The sequence below is a fragment of the Muscardinus avellanarius genome (genome assembly GCF_963383645.1).
Source record: "Muscardinus avellanarius genome assembly, chromosome: 3".
Classification (NCBI taxonomy): Eukaryota; Metazoa; Chordata; class Mammalia; order Rodentia; family Gliridae; genus Muscardinus; species Muscardinus avellanarius.
In genome coordinates this window covers 3188307-3210401 of record NC_137788.1, presented here as the reverse complement: position 1 = coordinate 3210401, position 22095 = coordinate 3188307, and positions in this window count along the sequence as shown.

Sequence of the window (22095 nt, the reverse complement as noted above, 5' to 3'; positions counted from 1 at the left end):
AGTGTCTCTCAAGCTGGGCTTGGTGGTGCCAGAACTTAGAAGGCTGAGATAGGAGGATTGCAGGTTGAAGGACAGCCTCAGCAACTTAGCAAGACCCTCTGCAACTTAGTGAGACCCTGTTTCAAAATTAAAAATAAAACAGGTCTAGAAGTATAGACTGAAGGTAGGATTAATTCCCAGTACAGAAAAGAAAAGATTAAAAAATGATCCCTTAGATCTCATGTGCTAAGCAATGAGGTCAGGTTTGGAAGCAGGACATGGCTGGTAGGTTACGGGGGCTGGTCCTTGGGGAGTTCATATGTCCCTGGACGACTCTTTCTGCTTCTGCCACCATGATGCAGGAGAGGCATCCCTCCACCATGCACCTTGCCGCAGCTGTTTCTGCCTTGGAGCCAGCCAACCATGCACTGAACCTCTGACACTTGAGTCAAATAACTCCTTTCTCCTCTAAGTTGATCTTGTCAAGCGTTTTGGCCACAGCAAGGAGCAGAGCTGACATAAACAAGGTCCCACCTCCTAAAGGCTCCACCACCTCCCAGTACAGCCACCTCCAGCCGGGGACCAGGCCTTCAGCACAGCCTCTGGAGACGTTCCATATCAAGCCTTCTTGGGATATTCTGAATTGGGTGGCTGCAATCATTGTGTATTGAATTTTTAAACATATGTTTGAAACATATGTTCTCGTGGATAAACACATAAAAGGGAAACTGTGGGGTTACACGGAGGGCATATGTGTGCCAGCTCTGGAGCCTGGAGAGCCCCGTCGTTTGGACCCTTGTACTTACTCACAAGAATGTAGCAGAGCCCTGCTGGTTCTGTGTTCTTGTCAGCGTTTGGCATTTCTGGCTATTTTCTTTTAAATAAAACCTTGCCGGGCGCGGTGGCGCACGCTTGTAATCCCCGCACTTGGGAGGCGGAGACAGGAGGATCGCGCAGGTTCGAAGCCAGCCACGCGCGCTGGCTTAGGAGACCCTGTTTCCAAAATGAAAATGTAAAAATAGGTCTGGGAGTGTAGCCCAGAGGTGGAAGGGCTTCCAGGAACCCCAGTACCACCAAAAAAAAATAAATAATAATAATAATAAATAAATAAAACCTTTATGTGTCCTCATGATTGTAATATGTCCCTGTGGCTGTCACTGGCATATTTTTCTGGTTAATAGCACTGCACCTGCACAGGCAGGTGTATGTATTTCCCGTGTTCAAGCCTTTCTTTCATCCCTTTTCTTTTATACTTGTTGGCCTTTTGAAGCATGGGATGGCCCCCATCACTGAATGTTTACCCACCATTTCTAAAAAGCATCATCTGGAAAAAACGTAAGTTAGCCCCATGACATCACAGAAGCAGTGATTCCTGGGGAGGAGAGGCCAGCAGCACAGGCCTACAGACCCAAGAGTCCCCAAAGGGACTTCCCACCATCGGCCCTGATCGGGGGAATTGTATTTTGTGGGACCCCAGGATGAGGGATCAGGGTTCGTCAGTAGAAACAAGGTGAGGAGCCACTGAGTTTAGGGCCCGTGATCTGATAGACAAACCACGGAGGGGGACCAGCGTGAGCTAGCACAGAAGAAAAGCAAATCAGACAGAGCGTGGGTTCATCCAAGAGGACCCAAGGAGCTCCAAATCCTGAGACATCAACCAGTTGCCCTGACAATTAAAGACTCAGGTCACGGTGACATTATATATTAGCCAGATTTTCATCAGGAAAACACGATACCTGAGGTAATTTGCTCATGAAGAGAATAGAGTTAATTTTTGGCTCAGGATTTTGGAGGCCCTGATGTAAGCTCGACTGGACCTGCTGCTGCTTTGAGCCCGTGGTAAGACAAATGTCATGGCGGGAGCAAGATCTGCTTAGGTTTTGAGCCAGGGGACAAAGGTAATGAGGAGGTTGCTGGGGCACCTGGTCCCCTACTAGGACACCCCAGTGACCTGCAAGCCCCGCACTGGGTCCTGCTCCTTAGAGGTTCTGCCCTCTCCCAACAGTACCCGGGGCCAATCCTTTAGTGAACCTTTCAACATCCAACCTGTAGCACGTCACAAGGAGGAATTCACCCGAGGCCATAGTGGTAATGGTGGTGGTGACCAGGGTCACATGGGGTCTCCCGGCTCCCCTCACAGGTAGGCCGGGGAAGCACTAGAAAGGATCTGTGATCTGCTAATGGACGGGGGCATGAGCACAGAGAGGGCTACGGAACAGACCTGGAGTGGCCGTCAGGAGTGGGTGCTCTGCTAGGAGACAGGTATGTGTGAAAGGGCCCAATGGCACATCCAGAAGCCCTGGGGCAGGGTGGGTGAGGCATTGGAGACAGAAAAAGGAGTGTTCTGGAAAGTGCATGAGGTGAGGGTGCCCGGGAGGAGCAAGGAGGTCTGGCAGGCATCTTCCCAAATTCAAAGATCCTACCTCCTCCTCCACGTGAGAAGGGTGTGATGGTCCCCGCCTTGTAGAACTGTTTTAGGTAAGATCATTACAAAAGGTAGGGGGTAATGGGAAGAAGTCTTTGAGAGCCTCACTTATTCCATTCTGAGGCTCCAAAGACTCCTGGGAGGCCTAGCCGGGGACCTCAGAGCCCCCACAGAGTGAACCTTTGGCTCTGACTCAGAGTCTGGAAGCCTAACATTGATTTTTTTTCTCCACCTGCTGTGATCATACTGTGGATTCACAGAAACGACATTTGCATTCTGAGATGGAGCCTTCTACGAAGCATAAATCTTTATTATATTGTGTTGGCAGATCTACCCAAGACTCATTTACCACGTTTTTTATTTTTAAACCAGGTAATGGGGCTCAGAGATGGATAGCTTGTGATCTGCAGCTTCCTTTCAGGCACTCAAACATGTCTAAAATATTACAAGGCTTCAACATGTTCTCTAGAAATCTTAACCTCTGCCGCGAAGGGTCTGCTCAGTCATGCCGAGTTGGACCATGGTAGGGAAGCCCATGCTCCTGCCTTCCCTCACCCCCAAGGTGACTGATGTCTAAAAACCTCAGGGGCAAGTGCTGTGATTGTTGGAGAGGGTAGAGATCCCTGGCTTTGAAATCCTCTCAACCACAAAGATATTTAACACCCCAACCCTAAACGAAAAAGTCTTTGTAGATGCTGGAGTCCAATCTCTGCCATTCTCTTCACATGAACAGAGCGGGTCATTGCTAGCACCACTGAATCATGATTATTCCAAGAAGAAAGACTGAGGGCTAAGAAGAAGGTAGATTCAAATCCACAGATGCATGATAAGAAACAATTAACCATCAGCTCTCCAGGGAAACCAATTAGTCTGTGTTTGCCCATGACCTTGGTATGAAATCTTGTGCTGTGGATAATTCCAAGCTCTTGGCATGACATCACTAAACACAGAGTTGGAAAGAGATGCTTCTTGTGGGTCCCTGCCCAAAGCAACTGGCCCCTGCCACTCTGGGGATGTTCCCTTTCTTGTCGTGCACTGTTTGGGAAAGTCCTCTGCCTCCTCTTTGTCCCCGAGGTAAGATCTCTTTCCATATTGAATATCTGCCATGTGTGTAGCATACTAGAACCTCTAAGAAGCCCACCTTATCAAGAGAGACAGGGAGCTGGAGCAATGGCCAGGTTGCAGTGGGAAGAGGGTTTTACAACTGTAGAGGTGGGAATGAGGAGCCATGGCCCCTCTCAAATGTGGCATCTCTGTTAGACTGCTGCTCCACAGCTGTAGAGAGAGAGCAGGGCACAGTGTGAGGGGGAGGCTCATGCTGAGTGGCCCATGTTGGACCCACTGCAGAGGTAGAGATATGCCCAGCAGCCACAAAGGAGGGCAGTCCATGGCCCTTGGCTCCTCTTGGTCCATGGCAGGATGGCCACGGAATGGCATGCACTGCCCACTTCCCGGTGGCTCCTTGGATGGTTTTGGGCCTTTGCTAGTTCCTCGTGGCTCTGGCTGTGACCATTCTTCCTGACCTCTGTGCCCTGACCAATCAAACACCAGAGATCATCGTCGGGAGTTCTCTGACTATAATGAAGAGGATGCTCTCCCTCTTTATGGCCCCAAGCAGAACAAAATCCTGTTTCCCGCCTGCTCACCATGCTTGAAGTGAGCACTCACAATGGCTGTAGAAACGCATGGATTTACTCTTTTTTCGCGTTTGTTTCTTTGTTTGTCCTGGGGATTGAACCCGGGGCACTCTATCTCTGCAGCCCTTTTTATTTTTCATTTGGAAAGCTCAAAGCTTGAGGTTTCCAAATAAACCTTGAGCTCTTTTTGTTTTTTATTTTGAAACAGGGGCTCACTAAGTTGCTGGGGGCTTTCTTAAGTTGCTAAGGCTGTCTTAGAACCTGTGAGATCTCCTGCTCTAGGTCTCCTGTCTCAAGTACTGGGAGTCACAGGCACATACCAACATACCCAGCTACCATCTATTTTTCTGTATAAAGAAGTGGAATGGATTACAGGGCAAGAAAAAAGAATCACTGAAGCATCCATCTCACCAGCCTGCTGCTTTCAATGCTCCATGTGTTTCTCTCAGCTCTGACTCTGTCTTTCCACACACTTGCCGTCACACTGCTGGTCACTCAGGACCCTGCTCTTCACTCAATACCACGTGGTCACAATGTTCATCTTGCTACACAATCTGCCTGTGCATCATTAGTGCTTATCTCTATTGAGTGTTTTATTTGCAATCAAAACTACCCAGGCACACGGTTATGTAAGTCATGAGTTCTGTAAGGTCTGTACCACGAACATCGGAAGCTTGTTCAAACTTCTGCTCTTGTCCCAGCCCAGTAAGCTGCCATTTCCCATTGTTTGGCTGTTATTTCTTGTATGTACCTTTGTGTTTAAAAATAACATATTTCTACCTATTAATTATTCAATGCAAGTCTTTACTTATTGATGTACCACTGAGGACAACACACGTCTAGATTTCTTCCTTTCAACCTTCTCACCCATAGGTGCACACTCCCAGCCCCTCCACCATCTCACACAATCCTATAGTTGTGTCACCATTCTGGTTAAATTGGGACTCTGTGTTTACGTTGCGACGGCCATGCCAAAGTGAGCGGTTGTATATGTGAGTTGAATTCACTGAACACCATGAGACCATCTTTCCTTTACCAACTGATTGTTCTTTCTCAGTAGAGCTTATTGCCTTTGGTACCATCTTTCAATTTGTTCATCTGCTCTTTTCCATTCAGAAGACATTTCTCTCAAGAGTCTCTTAGTTCATTGGAACACATACAGACGGTTTTCTTTCCTTGGAGATATCCCTTCTAATCTTCCCGCCCACTCTGCTGAACTCTGTCCTGGGACACAAGTCTTCTATCATCTCCTTCCCCATCAGCGAGGGACCTACCACTGTTTAAGTCTTTCTTGCCACTGTATCTTCCTTTCCCTGGCTGACTTCCTCATGTTAAAGGATCACCCCTCCAGCAGATCTTAAAGAAAAGGTGCCTGAGCCTAGAGGGTCCAAAGTGCCACACCTCCCTCCCACTTGACCAGGTGGCTCAGCAGATGCTGTTCATCTGACAGCTTTTTATTTAGAATTTGGAGGGTATTGCATGATTCCATTTTCTCCTTGCTTCCAGTCTTTCAATTACAAGGTCAGATGTCACTTGAACCTTGACTTTATAGGCAATTTATTCTCCTATCCACTCTCCTCTCTGCAGTTCAGGGGCCCTGCTTTGGCTCAGGGTTCTGACGTTCCACAGTCCTGTGGCTTTATGCCTAGGTATGGGTCATCGCTTACCCATTGTGCATGGGTGGGCGTATTCGTTGTGCTCTAAGAATCCTCTTGATTTGAAAATTCGCATCCAACAGGTTTAGAGGGAAATTTTGGATTAACATCTGAAGTTTTTGAAGGTCTTTTACAGAATCATGGTCAAGCCAGGCGTGGTGACGCACACTTGTAATCCCAGCACTTGGGAGGCTGAGACAGGATAGTCTCACAGGTTCGAAGCCAGCCTCAGCTACTGAGTGAGGCTCTCAGCAACTTAGTGAGACCCTGTTTTCAAATAAAGTAGAAAATAGGTCTGGGAGTGTAGCCCAGAGGTAGAAAAGCCCCTGCGTTCCGCCCCCAGTACAACAACAAAAAAAAATAGAATCATGGTCAAGAGCTTGAATATGAGTTTCAGTGTCTTGGCACTGCCGTTTACCTGCTGGTGGACCTGGACCATCAGACTTCTCACCTCTCTGTCCCTTAGTGTTCTAATTTGTAAAAGAGAATGAAAAGAAGGCCCACTTCAAGACTAATGTGAGAATTTCATGAGTTAATTTATGGACAATGGTTAGAATGGTAAGAGGCACAGAGGATTATATCAGCACCAGTTGTCTATGCCATTTGTTGATAATTTTTTTCAAAATTTTTATTGGTGCTTGTAATCGTACATCACAAAGAAGTTCAAAGTGATAGAGACATAAATCACACGGCACTTGATGAGCCTCCCGTGTTCCCACCGCATTCTCTCCCCTTCCTCATACATGATATTGAGATTGGCACTGATAATTTTGTATATGTGCATCATGTCAACTGAAGGGTTTCCCTAAACCAACCTCCCTCTCCTCACCTGCCTCCCCTCCGTCACTCCACTGGGCTTTCTACTCCATTTTTTATTTTTATTTTTTGGTAGTACTGGGGATGGAACCCAGGGTCATTCTACCTCCGAACTACACCCAAGCCCTACTTTTTATTCTTTATTTTGAAACAGGGTCTCACTGAGTTGCAAAGGGCCTCACTAAGTAGCCGAGGCTGTCCACGAGCCATGACCCTCCTGTCTCGGCCTCTCACGCGCTGGGATTATAAACGTGCGCCACTGCACTCAGTTTGGCTTCTGCCCCTTTGTTTGGGGTCTCTTTTGCATTCCAGGTTTTCCCTAGCTTCTGTATATGAGGGAAAGATATGACTCTTCATTTTTGTGACTAATTCATCTCACTTAGCATAATATTCTCTAGTTCCACCTTTTTTCCTGCAAATAACATAATTTTATGGCTGAGTAGAAATATATTGTGTGTATGTGCCATAATTTCTTGTGTATATATCCCATAATTTCTTAATCCAGTCATCTGTTGATGGATACCTAGGCTAGTTTCATAAATTGGCTATTGTGAATTGCACTACTTGAAACATAAGCATTTACTTATAACTATAATATTTTGGTTTCAATCCTTTTGGAAAGATACCCAGGCGTGGTAGAGCAGGATCATATTGTGGTTCTGTTTATAGTTTTCTGAGGAACCTCCCCAGTGATCTCGCAAGTGGCTGCAGTAACGTGCAATCCCACAGACAATGTATAAGAGTTCCTATTTCTTCACATCCTTCCCAGTATTTATTATTATTATTTTTTTTACAGTACTGGAGATGGAACCCAGAAGCATGCTACCTCTAAGCTACACCTCCAGCCCTATCTTGTATTCTTTATGTTGAAACAGGGTCTCACCGAGTTGCAAAGGACCTCACTAAGTATTAGCGGAGGCTGTCCTCAAACCACGATCCCCTTTGTCTCAACCTCCCAAATGCTGGGATTACAAATCGTGTGCCACCATGCCTGGCTTAGTATTTATTATTTTTTTGTATTTTTGATGATTTCCTTTCTAATTAGGGTTAGGTAGAATTTCAGTGTAGTTTTGATTTGCAGCTCTCTGGTTGCTAATGATGTTGAATTTTTATACATTTTAATTAATTTATTTATAATAGTATATTTATAATTAATAATATGTTTGTTAATTTATATAATTATAATTAATATGTTTATATTAATTGATTTGTTTATGGTAATATAACGATTATATAATGTGTTTATTTTTAATATCTTTATTAATATATTTATTTTAATGTAATTGTTTAATATATTCTATCTCTTCTTTTGTGAAGTGTCTGTTCAAATCGCCTGCCCATTTCCCAACTGTATTATTCGGATTTTCAGTGTTAAGTTTTTTAAAGTTTTTGTATACTTTAGATATTATTCTTCTATCAGAGAAATGACTCGTAAACTGTTCTCTCTTTAATTTGTTCATTCATTTTGGCTTATCTTCCAATTTTCAATTCTTTTCTACTTCACTTTGTCAGTTTGCTAATCTCTGAGAGGTATCTTTAGCTTTATTTTGGAAACTTTCTACTGAGTTATATATTTTCCTATTATTTATTTAATATTCAAAAACTATCGTGTTTTGATTTTTAAATTTCCCTTTGAATGCCATCTGTTCTTGTTTCATACATGTAAACTCTCCTTTTATAGCTCTGAGAATATTACTGATGTTTTTCTTGCTTTTTTGGTTTTAATTTACTTCTTCCCACATAATTATTTTCTCCCTAGATTTCTGCTTATTTGAAATTTGTGTCACGGGCTTTGAGTTGTTAGGTAATCCTTGAAATTTTGCTCATATTTAATAGATGAACATTTCAGTCAGCATTCTTACTGTTGTGACGGAGAAGGCTTGACAACACAACTTAGAGGAAAAAGAACTTATTTGCTCACAGTTCTGAGTATTTCAAGGGTTCAGTTCATGTCAGGCAGGCTCTGCAGAACTCACGTCATGGCGGCAGGAAGCAGAGAGAAAGAAAAAGAGAACGTGCAAGGGCTCTGGCCTCACATAATGAAGGCGGGAGGAAGAAAAGAACAAACAACAAGAGGAGACACCAAACATAATACTCACAGTCACATTCCCACGAAGCTCTCCCCAGCAACCAAACCCCGCCTCCGACATGGCTGCCTTGTTTCTATGAGGTGTGGTGTATATTCTAAGTTCAAGCCATAACGCTGAGCTTCAAAAAGATGCCCGGAAGCCCTAGGTGTATGGCAGCCATTGTCAACAGTTACATCCTGGTGGGATGATCCGCCTGGGATGTTTGAGGGATATTCTATTACCAGCATCTTTAGGTCTTTAGGGCTGACCAGATTTTCCAGGAAAGAATCTTTTAGTCTCCTGTCCAGAAGGCAGACATCTGGCCATAAAGATACTGATCGCCAACCCAGGAAGACCTCCACTAATCCCTCTCACTTTTAATTTGGTCATTAATTTAACCATCATATATTTAGTGACACTCAGTTTCAGCCTTTCAAAGAATTCATCTCTCGTCTCCTGCCAGGGAGGGGAGGTCCCTGAGTGGGAGAAGGCATCTGCAAGGGAGTGGCCTCCCTGCTTCCCACTGGGGCCTCTGCTATGCCTCCATGCTCACTGCACATTCACACCTGCCCCACGGTCAGGTGCTCCTACATCCTCGTCCATCTTAGACCCTGTGATACCACTGGTCTTCTGTGTGTTCCAATCTGAAGGATTCTGCTTTCTCGGGCTGGGTGAGGCCATAACATGTGTACTACACTTCTAAGCATCCAAAATAATATTATGATTTTCTTTCCTGTTCTCACTGTCTTTGCAATAATGATATGTTGGTTAAAAAATTCATTCACTCTACTCTTAATAGGGTTCAGGTAGAAATAGAGGATAAATGTGTTAATACACTTGACATCTATGACCTCAGATTCTAGTTCATCATCATTATCATCACCATCATCAGTAATAGTAGTCATAGCAGTAGTAGTAGTAGTACTAGGGATCGAACCCATGGTCATTCTGTTTATGAGCTACACCCCAGTCCTATTTTATTATTTTTATTTTGAAACAGGGTCTTTCTAAGTTGCTAAGGCAACTGCAGTCCTCCTGTCTCGTGGCCTAAGTACTGGGATTACTGGGATGTGCCACTGCACCTAACCTAGATGTTATTTTTAGATCATAGCATATGCCATTGAGTGATTCCCAAGTTCCCACTGTTATAAATAAAGCAGTCAACACAGTAGTGTCAAAGCCTTCTAGGAGTGTGTACTTAGCTCCTTCATAGACATGGAGTAAATGAGGAAGACACTGAGGGCTCTAGAGGGAGGCCGTTGTGCTCAGCATCTTGAGTTCAGATTATGTCTCTTTCGCCTACTTGGCTGTGCCCTATGCCAACTGCTTGAGCTCTTTCTCCTTTAGTGTCTCCACCCAAGAAACAGGAAAGAAAGTTAACAGTCTCCTGCTGAGAGGACGCCAGGGGGCAAGCACGTGACAATGTGTCTCTAGCATAGCAGTTCTCCCACAGTTCCATGTTCTGTGGTTACCCACAATAAACTGAGGTCCCAAAACATGACGTAGAAAATTCCAGAAATAAAGCGTTCATACATTTATAAGTGTACCCCCTGAGTAGCATGTGATGCAATCTCTGCCCTCCTACTCCATCTGCCCAGGATGTGAGTCATCTCTCCATACCGTTAGTCACCGAGGAGCCGTCTCAGTTATCAGATCCACTGTCACGGTATCAGTGTAGCGGCATTGATGCCAGGAACCCACGAGTATATCATGGCCTAATGCTACGTCACATACCTGCAACCGTCACCAGCCTCGTGTCTCAGCATAGACACTGCCACATCTTCACCATTGCAAGAAGGACGATACGGTACAAGATATTGTCAGAGAGACCACATTTCCATAAATTGTGTATATTGTAACAATCGCCCTATTGTGTTACTGCTGTTGTTCATCTTCTACTAGGCCTAATCTGTAAATTAAACTTTATCATTGGTCTTTGTGTACTAAAAAATATAGTATATAAAAGATGTGTACTCTCTAAGATTTCAGGCATCCACTGGAAGTCTAGAAATGTCCTCTCCATGGATTAGAAGTGAATTATTGGACTTAGATTTGGTCCTGACGTCTGGTAAATATTAGCTATTCTTTATAACAATTCTTCACAAATCTTTGACAAATATTGCCCATGTATATGTGTGTGTATATATACTTATACATATTTATTTATTTATTTATTTATTTATTTATTTATTTATTTGGTGGTACTGGGGTTCCTGGAAACCCTTCTACTTCTGGGCCACACTCTCAGACCTATTTTTATACTTTTGAAATTTGGAAACAGGGTCTCTTAAGCCAGTGCGCTGGCTTCGAACCTGTGTGATCCTCCTATCCCCACTTCCCAAGCGCGGAGATTACAAGCGTGCCCCACCACGCCTGGTCTTTGGGGCACATGGTGGACCTGAATAATGACATATATTTATATAAAATCATAGTGTGTTTAACTATCAGCAAAGAATTAGACCTGTCCTTTCAGTGGCTGTCTGCTAGGAGTGCGTGTTGTCAGTTCTCCCTTGATGCACAAACACGCACATTTGCACACCTATCACAGCTCAGAGTTTCATGTGCATGTCCTGGTGTCGGGCTGTTGGACAGACTCCCGTCCCTTTGCTTTGAAGTTGTGTGTCTGTGATTGTCTCTTTAAGTTGTGTAGCTGTGATTGTCTACTCCCTGCTCATGTCTTTTGTTTCCTAGAGGTTGGCATTCTCTGGCTGACACTGCTCAAGGTAAACTTCCCTGCAGGGCAGAGCTCGCTGTCCATGGACCCCACCTCATGCCTCTTGGATCCCAGAGGTCCAAACCTCTGGGGTAGCCTGGACCCAGGGCAGCAGAAAGATTGTGTTTAAGCAGGGTTCTGTAGACAACATGGGGGCACCATTGACCTTCAGTAGTGTAAGAAACAGCATGGGCTACTCACTTAGGATGCTTCTGGCCAGGCGTGTATGCACTGAGGCTGGGCAGAGCCCCTCTTGGTCTCCATAATAGGGCTCCTGCCGAGATGATAAAACTCTTTCCATCAGGCAAATCTTGAGCAGATTCTCTCTGTGAGATTCCAGGCACTCAGCTGCCAAATGGCTTTGAGCTGTTCTTGTAGATGAAAACTCACAGGGCCGGAGAAGCCGAGGAAGTGTTCCGAGGGAGAGCTGTCTTTCTCTTTGACAACAATTGCAGGGAAGGAAGGCAGCGGGCCTTGTCTTTGGCTTGCGGGAAGAGGACAGAAGCCCAGCCTCTGACAATTAATGCCGGCTGGAAAGCAGAGACCCAGCAGAAAGGTTGAAATGCCATCGCTGACAGATCCCATCCAGCTGACACAGGGCAATTCCTTTGCAGGGAGCCTTTGGCCAGATGAAACGCAAGAGGGAATGAGGAAGAGAGCAGTTTATTTCATCCTCTCTGTGCCATTTATGGGGAAGAAGAGCTGATATTTCTTTCTATTATTTTTAAGTGTATTTTCTTAAGTACACGTTGCAGCCCAGCCATGCATAGTTAGCAGATCAGGGAGGTTTTATAACTGCAAAAAGGCCTTAGAGGGCAACTGGGAGAATATTTCTCAGTGGTATTTCTTTGGAATCTAGTAAAAACATGATCCCATAAAAATAATATTTCTGGTCAAGTCCACCTGGGAACTCTGTAAGTGGCAAGCCATTCTCAGAGCACATTAGCATAATAAAGACCAGCAAAGTCCTCAGATTCAAAGGATTTTCTTTAGTCTAGCATTTGGCACAAGGATTGGGTCCCATAAATTTCTCTTTGCTCTATTTGTATCTATGGGAAGCTGTGAAGATGCATTCTTTTAACAAAGATTCTCTGCTGGATAAAAATTAGCTTCCAGAACCTTCTACCAGGCCCATCTGTGTATCTCCTTATAAAAACCACCTCTATCAAGAACCTCGCAAATTCAATAACAAGAACCCCCATCCCCTGGCCAGGTGTGGTGGCACATGCCGGTAATCCCCACACTTGGGAGGCGAAGACAGGAGGATTGGGCAGGATCGAAGCCAGCCACACTGGCTTAAGAGACCCTGTTTCCAAATTTTAAAAAAAGTATAAAAATAGGTCTGGGAGTGTAGCCTGGAGGTAGAAGGGTTTCCAGGAACCCCAGTACCACCAAAAAAAAAAAAAGAGAGAGAGAGAGAGAGAGATAGAACCCCCACCCTTGATATCTGATTCCCTGTAATATCTCATCAGCTTTCTCATCCTTCACCACTCCCAGGTGGGGTCTGAGATACTTGGTCTGTTTTGCTGTTTGGTTTTGTTTTTTAGCAAGAATCCTGGTAGGTTGGTTTAACCAGCATTCCCCTGCCTCTTGTGTCTGCTGTTAGTCATTTTCCATCCTTGGACCCCACCCTGCTCCTGGGCTCTAAATCACCACTTTCCTGCACTGTGTTTGGAGTCCAGACTCCAGCCTCATCTGTCTCTCTTCCCACCACAAAGCCCTACTGCAGATTCCTGTGCCGCTCTCCATGGTGCTGAATAAAGTCCCCCTGTCCATTGTTTGACAAGTGTCATTGAATACTTCCCCCTCCCTTACTGCATCTCATTTGACAAGGTCAGCAGGAGGAAGTCTTTATACTATCTGATTTTCAAGGCAGGAGGGACCTGGGATCTCTAGAGTCTTGGGTCTGCTTCTTTCTAAGGTTAATTAACCTTGCTGACCTCAGTCTTCCACAAAACAGCAGAGCACAGGTTGATGCAGCCCTTCTGTGGGATGAAGGAGGTGTGGAGAGGCAAGAGGCTAATGTCAGGAATGTGTGTGCATAGGAAGAACTTCTGCTGTGTATGAATGTAGTAGGTGCCTAAGAGTCTTGAGAATTAAACCCTGCAGGACACACTCAGAAACAAGACTACTCAGAGTCCTCTTTTACTGTATCAGTTGTTTCTAAAATAATTAATAAAACTTTGCCCAGTCCCAGACCCAAGCAAGAACCCATGCCTAGTCTTCCTAGACTCTAACCTCCTCCTGTAGCTCCGATTCACTCCTAAACCTATCAAGCCCCATGAGATGTGGAGCATGTTGGTCCCTGTAATGGTGTGAGATGGTTACATGGGTTCTTGTTCTTAGCTAATTTAGACAATATAGCCAGAACTATACTGCTGTAAGCTTAAGCAATTTTTATCATTACAAAGGTAGGAAGAAGGGAGAGAATAATAAAGCACTACATCAGAGGAATGTAGTGGAGTGCCTTAAAAGTAAAACACTGAAGTTTTTTTTTAATATAGAACAGTTTGTATAAAGATTCATTATCTCACATCCTGCTTAACCAATAGTCTTTCTATCTCTTCCTGACCTGACTAGGTGTGGGCCTGCCCATTATCTCTGCTGTAGCCTTTGTTATTACCAAGATGTGTTACTTGGTTAAGACAGTCAGGGGTCACATGGTATATGCCCTCTTTGGTGAAGACCTGTAGCATCTTCCTGCATCCTTGGAGAGTTTTAGCTTATCTGCTAGAAGTTATTTATTATGTTAACTTGTCTTTAAAATATGAAGGAACTGGTCTACAACTCTTACCTACTTGGTAATCACTTTTGGTTAAGGGAACTCTGCATCACAGTAAGTTGCCTGAGTGTCTTTGCAACAGGCCCTGACAATTTTTTATATTTTGAAATTAATATCAAAGCAATTTTCCAATACCAGCACAGCACATTCCCCATCAGTCCCCACACTAAATGTGTAATCATAAAGATAAAAAAGAGTTCAGCCACCTGCCCACCATCATTGGGCAGTCAGAAGCTGGCCAGGATGCACCTGTGTAGCTGCCTATGGGTTGGCTTTTATATCTGAGCCCTGTAACCTGCCTATGGCCCTGGCCACCACTCTCAGAACAAGAAGTTCCATCCAGGTTCTTGATCAAGTATGGTAGCCAACACAAGCTGTGGGAACAGACATGTCTCTGGGCTTTTGGAGATTGCCACCTAAATACTATATCAGAATAAATTTCCACTGGGTAAGAATGCACAGTCCACACTTTTTATACAGCAAAATTAAAGAGCAAAGTAGACATGAATAACCATGCCTTGGGAGCCAGCCTCTCCACCTCCTATGATGCAGTGATGGGTTTGGTCCAGGACCGGCAGGAATATGTTGTGCCTCAAACACCAGTCACTGCCTGGTGCCCGCATTCAAATTCCTGCCTTCTTGAGCATGTTTCTCTCCCCTGCCCTATCTGAATGGGTCTGAATGGGTCTCTCTGATCCTCCTTTGCCACAAAGTTCTACACTGATGTCCACAAAGGCCACGTGGGGAGGGCAAGGTGTACCTGACTCCCTGTTCATCTCTAGGTTAGATGTCCTGGGGCTCTATTAGTAAAGGGTCTCACTCTCCTCTTTTGGTCTGCACAGGCTTCCTCCAACCTCTTGGATGAACACTGAGAAGTCTCCACTAGCCCCTTCCATGTTCAGTCGTCTTGCAGACATCCCCGTGTCCCCAGGCTAAACAGCCATGCTGACCACACACCGGGATGCACCTCTGATCAGAAAAGTCAGCCAAAGGTCCCTGGAATCTGGACAACCCAGTCTGTGGGACATCTCAGAGTGCTGTTGGAGGGGCAAGCAAAACAAGCTTTAAATCACCCTCGCTTGAAGCAGAGGAGAAAACGCCTTGTGCTCCTGGTGAATTTAAAAAGACTAAAGCAATCAGAACAAAAATGTCCAGTAGAGTTTCCTGTTGCCCCAGCTAGTTCTGGGCAGCTCTAGGGACTGAGTAGCTGGGACGAGGTTCTGAGCCTTTACTGGAATGCCAGTTCTTGGTCTCTGGTCCTGGGTCTTTCAACTTAAAAAGAAGAAGCCACTAATTGGAGGGCAATGCTTCCATGTCAGCATTGCTCAGGGCTCTCCATGGCTGGATCACAAGTCTCAAATCTAAACAGAAACACCGTACTGAGCCATCGTTAGTGAGTCCCTGAAGGGCATCTTTATAGCTTAGCTCTGAGGATCTGACTTCTGAAACTGTCTCAAAATGACAGTGAGCAGATCTGATGTATTTGGCCTTGGGATTTGCAGGACAAGAATCCAGGTGGAGATGCTCTTCTCTGGCCTCCCAAATTTCATCCCCACTCCTGCAACTGACAACCCCGGAGTCTTAATCAGAAACTTTCATTCCTGTCATTTTCAGCCTCTACCAGCTGATGTGAGAGCCACTGTAACTGCTGAGTTATAATGAGAGATTTTGAGGTGGCACTTTACTTCCCTCCCACTGCAGCATCTCAATCTGCGTGGACACTTCTAGGAGCTAGGGTGCCCTCCACTCTTCTTCCAGCCTTGGGAAATTACCTCCCTCTTAGCTCTTCTTGGTTTATACCTGTGCCCAGAAGCTACCTGAGTCTTTTGTGCTATTTGAAGGTCACTTCCTCTTGCAATTCCAGTTGTTTCTTTATTATGTTGATACATGTTGAGAGGAAAGAGAGATATTCACTGTTTGTAGTTTCCACACTGTAAAAGGCCCAGGCTGAACAGAGAGAGGAGCACTGTTCAAACCAGGGCTTCATTCTGTGTGTGATCTTGATGTTTTATCATGACACAGTAAATATCTTCTTCTACTCCTCATCACTTTCTAGTTGGAACGAACCCCTATCACAAGAGGCAGATTCACAAGAGACAGAAACAGATATTTATTAACATGCATATTCACACACATGTGGCCAACATCTAAAACTGAATTGTTCTAGGAGAGGTGCCCTTGGGTTGCAGCTCATGTGGTATCTTCAACAAAGAACAGAAAATTCGTAGAGAAGCAACTAGACAAAGGGAGAGGACATCACATCTCTAGTGGCAGCAATTGAGGGCGGGGGGGGGGGTAAACGGCAAAGACAGGCTGGTTAGCAGCACCTGTGTTCTGGTTCGCATTCTCCCAGCTATAATATATGATTTTCAATGTCCTCTCCCTTGCTTCTGACTCCATGATGTGAAGACCACATCCCATGTGCTCTTCCTGTCTCGGCTCCCTGCCGCCACGTCCTGAGATCTATGGCCCCTGGCCTCACATGTACTGAGCCCCAAACCATGAGAATATAATCTCCTTTTCTCTAAGTTACATGGTCAGTTAGCACATGGGGTGTGATCTTCACATCATGGAGCCAGAAGCAAGGGGGCAACGAGGGGGAGGAACCACGGAGAATCCCAATGCTGCACTCTCAGGGACCCACCTTCTCCAGACACACCCTACTGCCTAAGCCACCATCCAGGTAAAGCCACTACAATAGATGTATCCACTGCTGCTATTACAAGCCTCATGACTCAATTGTTTCAACATCAAACCAATTTGTGAGCTCTTCAAGGGGGCATTCTATACTGAATAATAACAACTTGTTAATGTAGATTCCTCTGGTACATCTCAGACCAACAGGCATCCTTTGTTCTCTCTGGGGAAGGCTGGCCAGGGTACCTGTGTCTTTGTAAATATCTTAATTTGGTGCAAGCAGAAGGAAAACAGAAGGACTTCCTGCACTTGCTCCTTCTCGGTTGTCTTCAGCTTAAAAGCTTTTTCTCTTTAGGGGCAGCACAATCTTGACTCCCTCATTCCAGAGGTTGCTTAGTGCAGAGACCTCTGGATCACTCAGGACACAGATTTCCACTGAGATCTTTGGGATGAAACAAGGCTGTCTGAAGGGTTTGGGAAATATTCAGAAGGATTTCACTCCAGGTTCACAGACAGCACAGGATCGGCATCGGGCATCTGATTGCCCCCACATCCTAAAGAGGGCTCTGGAATTTGGGAGAAATGACCTCTTTGGACCAACCTCCCTTGACCTCACCATCTGGCTCTATGGAAGTCTGATGGTGTGATTGCATCCAGCATCCTGGTCAAGGCGCACAGAGCCTTTCTGTTCATGCCAAGAGAGAGAGAGATCCTCCCTCTCCATTGGCCTTGGGGAGGAAGCCAACCCAGTTACCAAGGAGACCAGCCCACTCCCAGCATCGAGCAGAATGGCACACACTCTATAATGAGAGAGGTGGCACTCAACCTGGACAGCCACCTCTGGGCCTCTGATTCATCACCAAACTCAGTTCTTCCTTCCACTTATATCCCTTTTGAGCTAAGACTGTAGGTTCTCTGAATGACTGGCAATAATTCTCTAAGAATCTCCTCCAGGTTTCCTAGTAAGGAGACCCACAAACCATGCACAGAGGAGGGTTGGGAACACAAAGTAGAAAAGGTCCTTTCCAGGCATGTAGAATAGCTTTGAGCTCCCAGAAGCCCTTGCAAACAGTTGAATTGGGTTCCTGGATCTTTCCATCACCTTATGGTGGAAGTCCCACAGGGAAGGCCCCACAGCTCGGCGTCACTGGACCAGAGAAACAGTCCCTGAGCCTTCCTCCTGGAGAGAGAGGAACATTTGACCTTGACTTTTTCAGGCTTAGATCTTCCTATCATATTGGCCGTTTCTGACAATTGACCTTTTTTCTACAATAGGAAATGGGATTTTCTACTAGGTTGAGAGATAGCATCAAGCCATCTAGAGGGTGTGAAGGTCAGAGGAGGGGAAAGATCCAGACCGGGACTTTATTTCTCAGATGCCCCAAGGACAGAACAATTCTGCAGCCTCATTCGAAGGGTCCTAATAGCAGTGGCTATGTCAATCCAGCACTCAACGAAAATGCAGGATTGAATGTCTGAATGAGCAATGTTTTCCACCTTCACTCAACAGCTGACTCACTCATTATTCTAGATGAATATCTGCACTCCTCCCAAATTCATATGTTGAGTTCTAAACCACTAGCAAAGTGGTAATAAGAGGTGCATAGTTCATGAGAGTGTTCCTTGTGTACGGGACCAGTGTCCCTCTGAGAAGACACCCAGAGCATCCTTGCTCTAACATGGGAGGGTACAACAAGAAAGGAAAGTTTGCAGCCAGGAAGAGGACCCTAACTTGAACCCAAGGGTGCCAGTGTCTGATTCCAGACCCCAGCCTCCAGAGTGTGAGACGTAAACTTCTGTCATTATAAGCCATCCAGTTTATGGCATTTTGTTTTAGGAGCTCAGAATACCCTAAGATGGTCGTTCATCTTCCACCCACCCCCCAGTGAGCAAGATGCCTCGTGGGGGTGTCTTCAGGCTGGGTTCTGGGGAGAAGGAGTTAATCTGACTCAGTCCTCGTTACTAACAACCATGTAAGGAGAGGGACCCGAAGCCTTCAACAGCCACCTGTGATAACATGTGGACAGGGTTCCAAGTGGCCCAGGGACACAGCCCAGAAGCCGAGACTGGACAAGTGTGTAGTGACCAAGGCCCACAAGGGGCAAAGAGAAGGAAAGTGGGCAGTGCTTCCTTGGCACCAGGGCAGAGGAGGCACCCAGAGCTTGTGACTTCAAGTCTGAGCTGCACACCTTCACAGCAAGTTACTGGTCCCTGCCGTTGGCTTCTCCATTAAAAAGCTTGGCATGGCCTTCCTGTACCAAGCACCCAATACGATACGTTGGCGGATGTGGTATTTCTAGAAGAAATTACCCTGGGCCCCAGGTCCTTCGAATTTGCCTCTGCCCACTGGATCGACTGGGCTGTGCTTTGAGGCAAAATCTATGTGTTCTGCTCTGTAGCTTCCCAGGGAAAGATAGCCCAGAAAACCAGACTGCTTCTGGCTCTGGGTGCAGCTGTGGACAGGAGGGTGGGCACAGCTGGAAGAGGAGATAAGAGGTTGCAAGACGGAAACAGAGTATGCTGTGTGTGTGTGTGTGTGTGTGTGTGTGTGTGTGTGTGTGTGTATGTGTGTGTGTGTTCTCACCTGAGGATGTGAGCTTTGCAGGGGCTCGTGGGCCTGTCTCAGGGAGCCTGGCTCAGGGTTCCTGTCCAGCAGTAGCTCCTGGGCTCTAACAGACACGGTGCTGGAGTGAAGACGCTGAGGGATGCGGCCTCCTCTGGCTTTGCTAACGGCCTACAGGTTCTGACAGATGAGCTGGGCAGGGATCAGAGTTCTAAACCAAAGCCTTGCCAGAGCGATGGCCAGTTTCCCAGCCGAGGAGCAGGCTCTGCACGGGTGTCTGCGTACGGCTGCCTTCCCAGCACTGGAGGAGGCCACACCCCACCACCACACGGGAGGGGACAGTATCAGGGCTTCTGCACACCCAGGCAGGCGCTCGCAGAATCTTAAATCTTCAGTAAAATGGAGTCAGCAAGACCATAACCCAGGGACATTTCCCAGAAATTGTTCTCTGGAATTAGCTGCAATATGGTACTAATAAAGAGAACAGTCTATAAAACATTATCAGTTCTAATTGATAATTGGATTTTTGTGTTGCCATAAGTAAGGTTAAAAGCTTCAGATATTGTATTTAAATTTCTACTTTAAAAATCTGAAGAAGCCCAGTGAGGCTTCTCCATGAGCGAGAGAGAGAGAGAGAGAGAGAGAGAGAGAGAGAGAGAGAGAGAGAGAGAGAGAGGAGACTGCATAATATATACTCGAGATAAAACTAGAAAGACAGCACAGAAAGGCTTAGTAACAGAGCTCTTAAACATCATTTCACTTCAATTTCCTTTTCTTAATCATGTCTCCAACTTCAGTTGACACTCGCTTAGTCCCCTGTTATCTAAATGGCGGACAAGCAGGCTTGCCTCTGTGTGTGGCGGCTTCCAGTGGCGTCCTTGGTCCCGGGAAGGACATGGCTGGAGAAGAGAGCCACACTTTAGGCTGGAAGGTGGATTGAGTCAGGAAATACACAGACAGGAATGCAGTACTGAATCCAGCAGCTTGCAGAGACCCTGGGCTGGGAGGAGGGCGCAGTTTTAAACTTCAGGAGGAGACAGGTCAGTAGGTCAGTCGGTGCAGGAGGCAAGAACGAGTGCTGTCCTTAAACAAAACACTGTCATCTAAACATTTTAACAAACATACTTAGAACTTAAGTATTCGGAAAGACCAATTACTTGGGTTTAAACACTGACCTCCGCTTCAGACATGTACACATTACAATCTTGCTAGAAGCTACTGGAGCCCAATAGGCACATAGATAAGCCACGGCTGCGCCTTGTGAGGCAGTCAAGCAGCTCCTGGCCTCATTCTTCAGGAGGAATGTGAAAGGGGAGGGTGGCCAGGCAGCAGCCTCTGCCCTCTGCCCCCCAGACTGCGCTTCCTGCACTCCTGAGAGGCAAGACCCAGCAGGACCCAGGGCCAGAGCCAGAGTCTGTTTATTGGCAGATGTTCTCTGGGGACAGAGCAAGCTGGGAGTGGAGGGAGACCCTGTGTGGCCCCAGCTGACCAAGACCCTGGCTCTGCAGTAAGGAGGTACCCAGCTCTGGGCCAGCAGGTCCTGGGCAAGGGGGAGGTCACAAAAGAGGTACGTAAGATGTATGGGGTCCCATGTATGTTGGGAGAAAGGGGTGTGTGTGTAGTGCAGAGTAGTTGTGTGTGTTAGGGTTGTGTGTGTGCAATGAGAGTTGTGTGTGTCTGTGCACATGCATCACATGGAGTAGTTGTGCATGGTGGGGTTATGTGTGTGTGTGCATGTGTAGTATGGAGTATGAGGCAGTTGTATGTGATAAGGGTCCTGCATGTCTGTGATAGGGATTGTGCAGTGAGCCTGTGCACGTTCATGGCGTGGAGTTGTGTGTGCGTGTGAGTGAATATACCTGTGTGCATGTGCATGTGGCTTAAGGTGTGTGTGTGTGTGTGTGTGTGTGTGTGTGTGTGTGTGTGTGATGCACGTGTGCATGGTATAGAGGGAGGTGCAGAGGCACACCCACCCAGTGCAGTGAAAGGCGGCCTCTCCGAGTGCTGGCCATAACTGCAGCCTGGGCTTGGAGTTCAAAGTGACTCCCTGGACGGAATCGGGGTGTTGGCCACAGGCTGGGGAGGGAGCCGGCCCCACGCAGGCGGGCCACAGCGGGCTGGAGCCCCCGTCCTGAAGAGGGGCAGGAAGCAGGCGAGGCACTCCCGTGGCTTCCATGTTTCAAAGGAACAGTGCGCTCCTCAAATCTGCCAAATTGCTACAAATCAGTCTATAATCACTTCTGTTTGCATTCCCAATTATGGAGGAAGTGAATTTTACCTACTAAACAATTCATCAGCTGAAAGTCCCCTGGAGAAATATTACCAACTTGCTGCTATTACCTCCAAATGGAGACCCTGGGGCCTGGGAGCAGGAGGGAGCGGCTCGCTGCCCGAGACCTGTGCCTAGAACCCGGCCCCCCACCAGCTGGGGGTCAAGGCTCTTGCCGGCTCCTTAGGAGGATGTGCTCCATATCTTGCCCCATTGCCATTGGAATTGAAAGAGAGGAGCTCTTCCAAAGAGCAGCGTCACCCGTAAAGGGGGTGACAGTGAGACGACCCCACTAAACCCCTGCAGCGCTGACTGGCCATTTCCTCCTCACCCGGTTCCCCTGGCCACCTGCCCACCAGCCTGCCCCAGGCCCCTCCTGATGCCTCAACTGTCCATCCAGGCACTGGGAGCCAGATCACCCCTGTGTGGAGAGGCTCTCAGGGGTGGCCTGCAGCTACCATTTGAAGCACCACCGCCTGGGGGCTTAACCCTGAGGAATGTACTTTCTCCAGCTTGGAGACCAGGAGCCTGAGTGTGGGCGAGGGTTGGC